We start from the raw sequence: 11,898 nt of genomic DNA on the forward strand, positions 1-11,898 counted from the left end.
TACCTTTATTTTGATATATGATACATTTTTTTCGGACACCACTGTCGGCTTGTAGAACGATTTTAGTAGTACAACTTTCGTTCTACAGCATGTAATTAGGTTAAGGGTTGAAGATTGGGGTGGGGTATGTTCTAGGAAAAGTTCGGCCTATTCATTACCTTTATTTTGATATATATGATACATTTTTTTCGGACACCACTGTCGGCTTGTAGAACGATTTTAGTAGTACAACTTTCGTTCTACAGCATGTAATTAGGTTAAGGGTTGAAGATAGGGGTGGGGTATGTTCTAGGAAAAGTTCGGCCTATTCATTACCTTTATTTTGATATATGATACATTTTTTTCGGACACCACTGTCGGCTTGTAGAACGATTTTAGTAGTACAACTTTCGTTCTACAGCATGTAATTAGGTTAAGGGTTGAAGATAGGGGTGGGGTATGTTCTAGGAAAAGTTCGGCCTATTCATTACCTTTATTTTGATATATGATACATTTTTTTCGGACACCACTGTCGGCTTGTAGAACGATTTTAGTAGTACAACTTTCGTTCTACAGCATGTAATTAGGTTAAGGGTTGAAGATAGGGGTGGGGTATGTTCTAGGAAAAGTTCGGCCTATTCATTACCTTTATTTTGATATATGATACATTTTTTTCGGACACCACTGTCGGCTTGTAGAACGATTTTAGTAGTACAACTTTCGTTCTACAGCATTTAATTAGGTTAAGGGTTGAAGATAGGGGTGGGGTATGTTCTAGGAAAAGTTGGGCCTATTCATTACCTTTATTTTGATATATGATACATTTTTTTCGGACACCACTGTAGGCTTGTAGAACGATTTTAGTAGTACAACTTTCGTTCTACAGCATGTAATTAGGTTAAGGGTTGAAGATAGGGGTGGGGTATGTTCTAGGAAAAGTTCGGCCTATTCATTACCTTTATTTTGATATATGATACATTTTTTTCGGACACCACTGTCGGCTTGTAGAACGATTTTAGTAGTACAACTTTCGTTCTACAGCATGTAATTAGGTTAAGGGTTGAAGATAGGGGTGGGGTATGTTCTAGGAAAAGTTCGGCCTATTCATTACCTTTATTTTGATATATGATACATTTTTTTCGGACACCACTGTCGGCTTGTAGAACGATTTTAGTAGTACAACTTTCGTTCTACAGCATGTAATTAGGTTAAGGGTTGAAGATAGGGGTGGGGTATGTTCTAGGAAAAGTTCGGCCTATTCATTACCTTTATTTTGATATATGATACATTTTTTTCGGACACCACTGTCGGCTTGTAGAACGATTTTAGTAGTACAACTTTCGTTCTACAGCATGTAATTAGGTTAAGGGTTGAAGATAGGGGTGGGGTATGTTCTAGGAAAAGTTCGGCCTATTCATTACCTTTATTTTGATATATGATACATTTTTTTCGGACACCACTGTCGGCTTGTAGAACGATTTTAGTAGTACAACTTTCGTTCTACAGCATGTAATTAGGTTAAGGGTTGAAGATAGGGGTGGGGTATGTTCTAGGAAAAGTTCGGCCTATTCATTACCTTTATTTTGATATATGATACATTTTTTTCAGACACCACTGTCGGCTTGTAGAACGATTTTAGTAGTACAACTTTCGTTCTACAGCATGTAATTAGGTTAAGGGTTGAAGATAGGGGTGGGGTATGTTCTAGGAAAAGTTCGGCCTATTCATTACCTTTATTTTGATATATGATACATTTTTTTCGGACACCACTGTCGGCTTGTAGAACGATTTTAGTAGTACAACTTTCGTTCTACAGCATGTAATTAGGTTAAGGGTTGAAGATAGGGGTGGGGTATGTTCTAGGAAAAGTTCGGCCTATTCATTACCTTTATTTTGATATATGATACATTTTTTTCGGACACCACTGTCGGCTTGTAGAACGATTTTAGTAGTACAACTTTCGTTCTACAGCATTTAATTAGGTTAAGGGTTGAAGATAGGGGTGGGGTATGTTCTAGGAAAAGTTGGGCCTATTCATTACCTTTATTTTGATATATGATACATTTTTTTCGGACACCACTGTAGGCTTGTAGAACGATTTTAGTAGTACAACTTTCGTTCTACAGCATGTAATTAGGTTAAGGGTTGAAGATAGGGGTGGGGTATGTTCTAGGAAAAGTTCGGCCTATTCATTACCTTTATTTTGATATATGATACATTTTTTTCGGACACCACTGTCGGCTTGTAGAACGATTTTAGTAGTACAACTTTCGTTCTACAGCATGTAATTAGGTTAAGGGTTGAAGATAGGGGTGGGGTATGTTCTAGGAAAAGTTCGGCCTATTCATTACCTTTATTTTGATATATGATACATTTTTTTCGGACACCACTGTCGGCTTGTAGAACGATTTTAGTAGTACAACTTTCGTTCTACAGCATGTAATTAGGTTAAGGGTTGAAGATAGGGGTGGGGTATGTTCTAGGAAAAGTTCGGCCTATTCATTACCTTTATTTTGATATATGATACATTTTTTTCGGACACCACTGTCGGCTTGTAGAACGATTTTAGTAGTACAACTTTCGTTCTACAGCATGTAATTAGGTTAAGGGTTGAAGATAGGGGTGGGGTATGTTCTAGGAAAAGTTCGGCCTATTCATTACCTTTATTTTGATATATGATACATTTTTTTCGGACACCACTGTCGGCTTGTAGAACGATTTTAGTAGTACAACTTTCGTTCTACAGCATGTAATTAGGTTAAGGGTTGAAGATAGGGGTGGGGTATGTTCTAGGAAAAGTTCGGCCTATTCATTACCTTTATTTTGATATATGATACATTTTTTTCAGACACCACTGTCGGCTTGTAGAACGATTTTAGTAGTACAACTTTCGTTCTACAGCATGTAATTAGGTTAAGGGTTGAAGATAGGGGTGGGGTATGTTCTAGGAAAAGTTCGGCCTATTCATTACCTTTATTTTGATATATGATACATTTTTTTCGGACACCACTGTCGGCTTGTAGAACGATTTTAGTAGTACAACTTTCGTTCTACAGCATGTAATTAGGTTAAGGGTTGAAGATAGGGGTGGGGTATGTTCTAGGAAAAGTTCGGCCTATTCATTACCTTTATTTTGATATATGATACATTTTTTTCGGACACCACTGTCGGCTTGTAGAACGATTTTAGTAGTACAACTTTCGTTCTACAGCATGTAATTAGGTTAAGGGTTGAAGATAGGGGTGGGGTATGTTCTAGGAAAAGTTGGGCCTATTCATTACCTTTATTTTGATATATGATACATTTTTTTCGGACACCACTGTCGGCTTGTAGAACGATTTTAGTAGTACAACTTTCGTTCTACAGCATGTAATTAGGTTAAGGGTTGAAGATAGGGGTGGGGTATGTTCTAGGAAAAGTTCGGCCTATTCATTACCTTTATTTTGATATATGATACATTTTTTTCGGACACCACTGTCGGCTTGTAGAACGATTTTAGTAGTACAACTTTCGTTCTACAGCATGTAATTAGGTTAAGGGTTGAAGATAGGGGTGGGGTATGTTCTAGGAAAAGTTCGGCCTATTCATTACCTTTATTTTGATATATGATACATTTTTTTCGGACACCACTGTCGGCTTGTAGAACGATTTTAGTAGTACAACTTTCGTTCTACAGCATGTAATTAGGTTAAGGGTTGAAGATAGGGGTGGGGTATGTTCTAGGAAAAGTTCGGCCTATTCATTACCTTTATTTTGATATATGATACATTTTTTTCGGACACCACTGTCGGCTTGTAGAACGATTTTAGTAGTACAACTTTCGTTCTACAGCATGTAATTAGGTTAAGGGTTGAAGATTGGGGTGGGGTATGTTCTAGGAAAAGTTCGGCCTATTCATTACCTTTATTTTGATATATATGATACATTTTTTTCGGACACCACTGTCGGCTTGTAGAACGATTTTAGTAGTACAACTTTCGTTCTACAGCATGTAATTAGGTTAAGGGTTGAAGATAGGGGTGGGGTATGTTCTAGGAAAAGTTCGGCCTATTCATTACCTTTATTTTGATATATGATACATTTTTTTCGGACACCACTGTCGGCTTGTAGAACGATTTTAGTAGTACAACTTTCGTTCTACAGCATGTAATTAGGTTAAGGGTTGAAGATAGGGGTGGGGTATGTTCTAGGAAAAGTTCGGCCTATTCATTACCTTTATTTTGATATATGATACATTTTTTTCGGACACCACTGTCGGCTTGTAGAACGATTTTAGTAGTACAACTTTCGTTCTACAGCATGTAATTAGGTTAAGGGTTGAAGATAGGGGTGGGGTATGTTCTAGGAAAAGTTCGGCCTATTCATTACCTTTATTTTGATATATGATACATTTTTTTCGGACACCACTGTCGGCTTGTAGAACGATTTTAGTAGTACAACTTTCGTTCTACAGCATTTAATTAGGTTAAGGGTTGAAGATAGGGGTGGGGTATGTTCTAGGAAAAGTTGGGCCTATTCATTACCTTTATTTTGATATATGATACATTTTTTTCGGACACCACTGTAGGCTTGTAGAACGATTTTAGTAGTACAACTTTCGTTCTACAGCATGTAATTAGGTTAAGGGTTGAAGATAGGGGTGGGGTATGTTCTAGGAAAAGTTCGGCCTATTCATTACCTTTATTTTGATATATGATACATTTTTTTCGGACACCACTGTCGGCTTGTAGAACGATTTTAGTAGTACAACTTTCGTTCTACAGCATGTAATTAGGTTAAGGGTTGAAGATAGGGGTGGGGTATGTTCTAGGAAAAGTTCGGCCTATTCATTACCTTTATTTTGATATATGATACATTTTTTTCGGACACCACTGTCGGCTTGTAGAACGATTTTAGTAGTACAACTTTCGTTCTACAGCATGTAATTAGGTTAAGGGTTGAAGATAGGGGTGGGGTATGTTCTAGGAAAAGTTCGGCCTATTCATTACCTTTATTTTGATATATGATACATTTTTTTCGGACACCACTGTCGGCTTGTAGAACGATTTTAGTAGTACAACTTTCGTTCTACAGCATGTAATTAGGTTAAGGGTTGAAGATAGGGGTGGGGTATGTTCTAGGAAAAGTTCGGCCTATTCATTACCTTTATTTTGATATATGATACATTTTTTTCGGACACCACTGTCGGCTTGTAGAACGATTTTAGTAGTACAACTTTCGTTCTACAGCATGTAATTAGGTTAAGGGTTGAAGATAGGGGTGGGGTATGTTCTAGGAAAAGTTCGGCCTATTCATTACCTTTATTTTGATATATGATACATTTTTTTCAGACACCACTGTCGGCTTGTAGAACGATTTTAGTAGTACAACTTTCGTTCTACAGCATGTAATTAGGTTAAGGGTTGAAGATAGGGGTGGGGTATGTTCTAGGAAAAGTTCGGCCTATTCATTACCTTTATTTTGATATATGATACATTTTTTTCGGACACCACTGTCGGCTTGTAGAACGATTTTAGTAGTACAACTTTCGTTCTACAGCATGTAATTAGGTTAAGGGTTGAAGATAGGGGTGGGGTATGTTCTAGGAAAAGTTCGGCCTATTCATTACCTTTATTTTGATATATGATACATTTTTTTCGGACACCACTGTCGGCTTGTAGAACGATTTTAGTAGTACAACTTTCGTTCTACAGCATGTAATTAGGTTAAGGGTTGAAGATAGGGGTGGGGTATGTTCTAGGAAAAGTTCGGCCTATTCATTACCTTTATTTTGATATATGATACATTTTTTTCGGACACCACTGTCGGCTTGTAGAACGATTTTAGTAGTACAACTTTCGTTCTACAGCATGTAATTAGGTTAAGGGTTGAAGATAGGGGTGGGGTATGTTCTAGGAAAAGTTCGGCCTATTCATTACCTTTATTTTGATATATGATACATTTTTTTCGGACACCACTGTCGGCTTGTAGAACGATTTTAGTAGTACAACTTTCGTTCTACAGCATGTAATTAGGTTAAGGGTTGAAGATAGGGGTGGGGTATGTTCTAGGAAAAGTTCGGCCTATTCATTACCTTTATTTTGATATATGATACATTTTTTTCGGACACCACTGTCGGCTTGTAGAACGATTTTAGTAGTACAACTTTCGTTCTACAGCATGTAATTAGGTTAAGGGTTGAAGATAGGGGTGGGGTATGTTCTAGGAAAAGTTCGGCCTATTCATTACCTTTATTTTGATATATGATACATTTTTTTCGGACACCACTGTCGGCTTGTAGAACGATTTTAGTAGTACAACTTTCGTTCTACAGCATGTAATTAGGTTAAGGGTTGAAGATAGGGGTGGGGTATGTTCTAGGAAAAGTTCGGCCTATTCATTACCTTTATTTTGATATATGATACATTTTTTTCGGACACCACTGTCGGCTTGTAGAACGATTTTAGTAGTACAACTTTCGTTCTACAGCATGTAATTAGGTTAAGGGTTGAAGATAGGGGTGGGGTATGTTCTAGGAAAAGTTCGGCCTATTCATTACCTTTATTTTGATATATGATACATTTTTTTCGGACACCACTGTCGGCTTGTAGAACGATTTTAGTAGTACAACTTTCGTTCTACAGCATGTAATTAGGTTAAGGGTTGAAGATAGGGGTGGGGTATGTTCTAGGAAAAGTTCGGCCTATTCATTACCTTTATTTTGATATATGATACATTTTTTTCAGACACCACTGTCGGCTTGTAGAACGATTTTAGTAGTACAACTTTCGTTCTACAGCATGTAATTAGGTTAAGGGTTGAAGATAGGGGTGGGGTATGTTCTAGGAAAAGTTCGGCCTATTCATTACCTTTATTTTGATATATGATACATTTTTTTCGGACACCACTGTCGGCTTGTAGAACGATTTTAGTAGTACAACTTTCGTTCTACAGCATGTAATTAGGTTAAGGGTTGAAGATAGGGGTGGGGTATGTTCTAGGAAAAGTTCGGCCTATTCATTACCTTTATTTTGATATATGATACATTTTTTTCGGACACCACTGTCGGCTTGTAGAACGATTTTAGTAGTACAACTTTCGTTCTACAGCATGTAATTAGGTTAAGGGTTGAAGATAGGGGTGGGGTATGTTCTAGGAAAAGTTCGGCCTATTCATTACCTTTATTTTGATATATGATACATTTTTTTCGGACACCACTGTCGGCTTGTAGAACGATTTTAGTAGTACAACTTTCGTTCTACAGCATGTAATTAGGTTAAGGGTTGAAGATAGGGGTGGGGTATGTTCTAGGAAAAGTTGGGCCTATTCATTACCTTTATTTTGATATATGATACATTTTTTTCGGACACCACTGTCGGCTTGTAGAACGATTTTAGTAGTACAACTTTCGTTCTACAGCATGTAATTAGGTTAAGGGTTGAAGATAGGGGTGGGGTATGTTCTAGGAAAAGTTCGGCCTATTCATTACCTTTATTTTGATATATGATACATTTTTTTCGGACACCACTGTCGGCTTGTAGAACGATTTTAGTAGTACAACTTTCGTTCTACAGCATGTAATTAGGTTAAGGGTTGAAGATAGGGGTGGGGTATGTTCTAGGAAAAGTTCGGCCTATTCATTACCTTTATTTTGATATATGATACATTTTTTTCGGACACCACTGTCGGCTTGTAGAACGATTTTAGTAGTACAACTTTCGTTCTACAGCATGTAATTAGGTTAAGGGTTGAAGATAGGGGTGGGGTATGTTCTAGGAAAAGTTCGGCCTATTCATTACCTTTATTTTGATATATGATACATTTTTTTCGGACACCACTGTCGGCTTGTAGAACGATTTTAGTAGTACAACTTTCGTTCTACAGCATGTAATTAGGTTAAGGGTTGAAGATTGGGGTGGGGTATGTTCTAGGAAAAGTTCGGCCTATTCATTACCTTTATTTTGATATATATGATACATTTTTTTCGGACACCACTGTCGGCTTGTAGAACGATTTTAGTAGTACAACTTTCGTTCTACAGCATGTAATTAGGTTAAGGGTTGAAGATAGGGGTGGGGTATGTTCTAGGAAAAGTTCGGCCTATTCATTACCTTTATTTTGATATATGATACATTTTTTTCGGACACCACTGTCGGCTTGTAGAACGATTTTAGTAGTACAACTTTCGTTCTACAGCATGTAATTAGGTTAAGGGTTGAAGATAGGGGTGGGGTATGTTCTAGGAAAAGTTCGGCCTATTCATTACCTTTATTTTGATATATGATACATTTTTTTCGGACACCACTGTCGGCTTGTAGAACGATTTTAGTAGTACAACTTTCGTTCTACAGCATGTAATTAGGTTAAGGGTTGAAGATAGGGGTGGGGTATGTTCTAGGAAAAGTTCGGCCTATTCATTACCTTTATTTTGATATATGATACATTTTTTTCGGACACCACTGTCGGCTTGTAGAACGATTTTAGTAGTACAACTTTCGTTCTACAGCATTTAATTAGGTTAAGGGTTGAAGATAGGGGTGGGGTATGTTCTAGGAAAAGTTGGGCCTATTCATTACCTTTATTTTGATATATGATACATTTTTTTCGGACACCACTGTAGGCTTGTAGAACGATTTTAGTAGTACAACTTTCGTTCTACAGCATGTAATTAGGTTAAGGGTTGAAGATAGGGGTGGGGTATGTTCTAGGAAAAGTTCGGCCTATTCATTACCTTTATTTTGATATATGATACATTTTTTTCGGACACCACTGTCGGCTTGTAGAACGATTTTAGTAGTACAACTTTCGTTCTACAGCATGTAATTAGGTTAAGGGTTGAAGATAGGGGTGGGGTATGTTCTAGGAAAAGTTCGGCCTATTCATTACCTTTATTTTGATATATGATACATTTTTTTCGGACACCACTGTCGGCTTGTAGAACGATTTTAGTAGTACAACTTTCGTTCTACAGCATGTAATTAGGTTAAGGGTTGAAGATAGGGGTGGGGTATGTTCTAGGAAAAGTTCGGCCTATTCATTACCTTTATTTTGATATATGATACATTTTTTTCGGACACCACTGTCGGCTTGTAGAACGATTTTAGTAGTACAACTTTCGTTCTACAGCATGTAATTAGGTTAAGGGTTGAAGATAGGGGTGGGGTATGTTCTAGGAAAAGTTCGGCCTATTCATTACCTTTATTTTGATATATGATACATTTTTTTCGGACACCACTGTCGGCTTGTAGAACGATTTTAGTAGTACAACTTTCGTTCTACAGCATGTAATTAGGTTAAGGGTTGAAGATAGGGGTGGGGTATGTTCTAGGAAAAGTTCGGCCTATTCATTACCTTTATTTTGATATATGATACATTTTTTTCAGACACCACTGTCGGCTTGTAGAACGATTTTAGTAGTACAACTTTCGTTCTACAGCATGTAATTAGGTTAAGGGTTGAAGATAGGGGTGGGGTATGTTCTAGGAAAAGTTCGGCCTATTCATTACCTTTATTTTGATATATGATACATTTTTTTCGGACACCACTGTCGGCTTGTAGAACGATTTTAGTAGTACAACTTTCGTTCTACAGCATGTAATTAGGTTAAGGGTTGAAGATAGGGGTGGGGTATGTTCTAGGAAAAGTTCGGCCTATTCATTACCTTTATTTTGATATATGATACATTTTTTTCGGACACCACTGTCGGCTTGTAGAACGATTTTAGTAGTACAACTTTCGTTCTACAGCATGTAATTAGGTTAAGGGTTGAAGATAGGGGTGGGGTATGTTCTAGGAAAAGTTCGGCCTATTCATTACCTTTATTTTGATATATGATACATTTTTTTCGGACACCACTGTCGGCTTGTAGAACGATTTTAGTAGTACAACTTTCGTTCTACAGCATGTAATTAGGTTAAGGGTTGAAGATAGGGGTGGGGTATGTTCTAGGAAAAGTTCGGCCTATTCATTACCTTTATTTTGATATATGATACATTTTTTTCGGACACCACTGTCGGCTTGTAGAATTACTCTTGTTCCATTATCTCAATATGTAAAACAGTTTTCTTGTTCTTAATATGGTTTATGGTGGCCGGATATGTTATTCAATTTGGTTGGTTGAAGTTCGAGTTGTAAGAAAGAAGAAGAAAAAGTTTTTTGACGGCATGACAGCCGCGCGCGGCTGTCATGCCGTCAAAAAACTTTTTCTTCTTCTCGATCACACACAAGGGGGAACAGCCCTCCACTGCCACACCAACACACTGTTCACATTCCTATTACCGGGGTTATTTATCTTATTAGGTTTTTGTTTTTATATTGCAGGCTTTTTATTTGTGATTGTTATATCAGCAGGATTCGAACTCGCCATGTTGGAGTTACAGTCCCCATCAACGAACTGACTCCACCGTACACTGATATGATAGTTCGCATCAAAATCTTAATCACATTCTTAATTTCGGTGGTATTTTTGATTAGGTTTTATGATCGAGTTTAAATTTGTGCAAAATTTCTACTTCCGTGGCCGTGTGGGTTAAGCGTTCGTCTTTCTAACTCGGAGGACATCAGTTCACTTCTCTATGTGATACTATTTTTTTTTTATTTTTGAAGCAATATTGTTTTAAGACACGCTTGAACTTGAAAATGCGTTACGATATGTGTAATGTTTCAAAGCCAAAGGATGCTGAGAGATATAAGTTAGTGAAGATAAATAGAGATCCAGTTACCTTTCGTTTCATATTGTAGGAGTAAAAAAAGCAGTAAAATAGCACATTTTCTTCTCTCTTCCTCTAATAGCCAGTGCACGGATATTATGTACATATGCATGTATGTACATGTCTCAGTTATTATAGTTGGTTTGCGAATTCTATCGTAAACTATCTTTAACATAAATTACAACTACAAATTATATCTAGAACTACTATGATCATTAGTTTATTTTGGATTTAATCAATTAAATTGTATTCGTGAATAAATGCCCAAGCTTAATGTTTGATCAACCAAACTAAAATCAAAAATTATTTTTTAGTTTCAAAGGACTTTTTATTCAATTGTAATCTGCTGCTATAGTATATACACACCTACATCAATGTAATCAAACTAACAAAACCACGTCCAATAAGCACGACGATACCTAAATTCCTTGCTCAAAAATGGTAAGTACTCGTATAATTAAACCTAAAGTCTGCTTAATTATTTGCAAACTAAGTAAAAGAAATCTGTTTTTTAACTTCCCATAGGAAGTTATTGTAAAGGGTCCGATTTGTCAAATTGAAATTTTTGACATTTCTCGACGTTTTCCTAGATTTGATATAAAAGATTTTTAGAAAGATGTATGTATGAAATAAAAATGTAAGAGATAAAAAATCTAAGAAATAAAAATCTAAAAAAAACATTACTCAAAGTTGGTAAAAATTGAATATCGATTCAAATATCTTTTCAAAAACTTGAAATTTAGGCTTCAAACTTATTTTATCCTATAAGAAATATTGTTTTCAACATTCTGAAACATGTGGAGAAAAATCGAATTGACAGTTTTTTTTAACAAAAAATAAAACTCTAAAAAAGACAATACTAAAACTTGTTAAAAATTTACCAAATAGCTTCAAACTTATTTTATTTCAAGAACATATTGTTTTCGATATTCAGTAATTTTTATATAAAAATCCAACAGTCCGTTTTTTCATAAAAATACAATCTACAAAAAATAGTACGCAAATATATATAAAAATTGATACGACAAACTTTTAAGCAAAACAAATCGACAGACGGGATGGAAAGTTATCAGTGTGGGTCGCATCCCAGCCTCTTTTTAATTATTGATAAGCAGCCTATTATTAATTTGCATGATTTCAATTTTCAACGAACTGCAGGAAGTTAAAACCTTCCTTTCTACAAAATACAAAAATCTGAGTAGCCTCAAAGAGTCGTGAGTTCGAATCCCAC

Source organism: Eupeodes corollae, chromosome 1, assembly GCF_945859685.1.
Source record: "Eupeodes corollae chromosome 1, idEupCoro1.1, whole genome shotgun sequence".
NCBI lineage: Eukaryota > Metazoa > Arthropoda > Insecta > Diptera > Syrphidae > Eupeodes > Eupeodes corollae.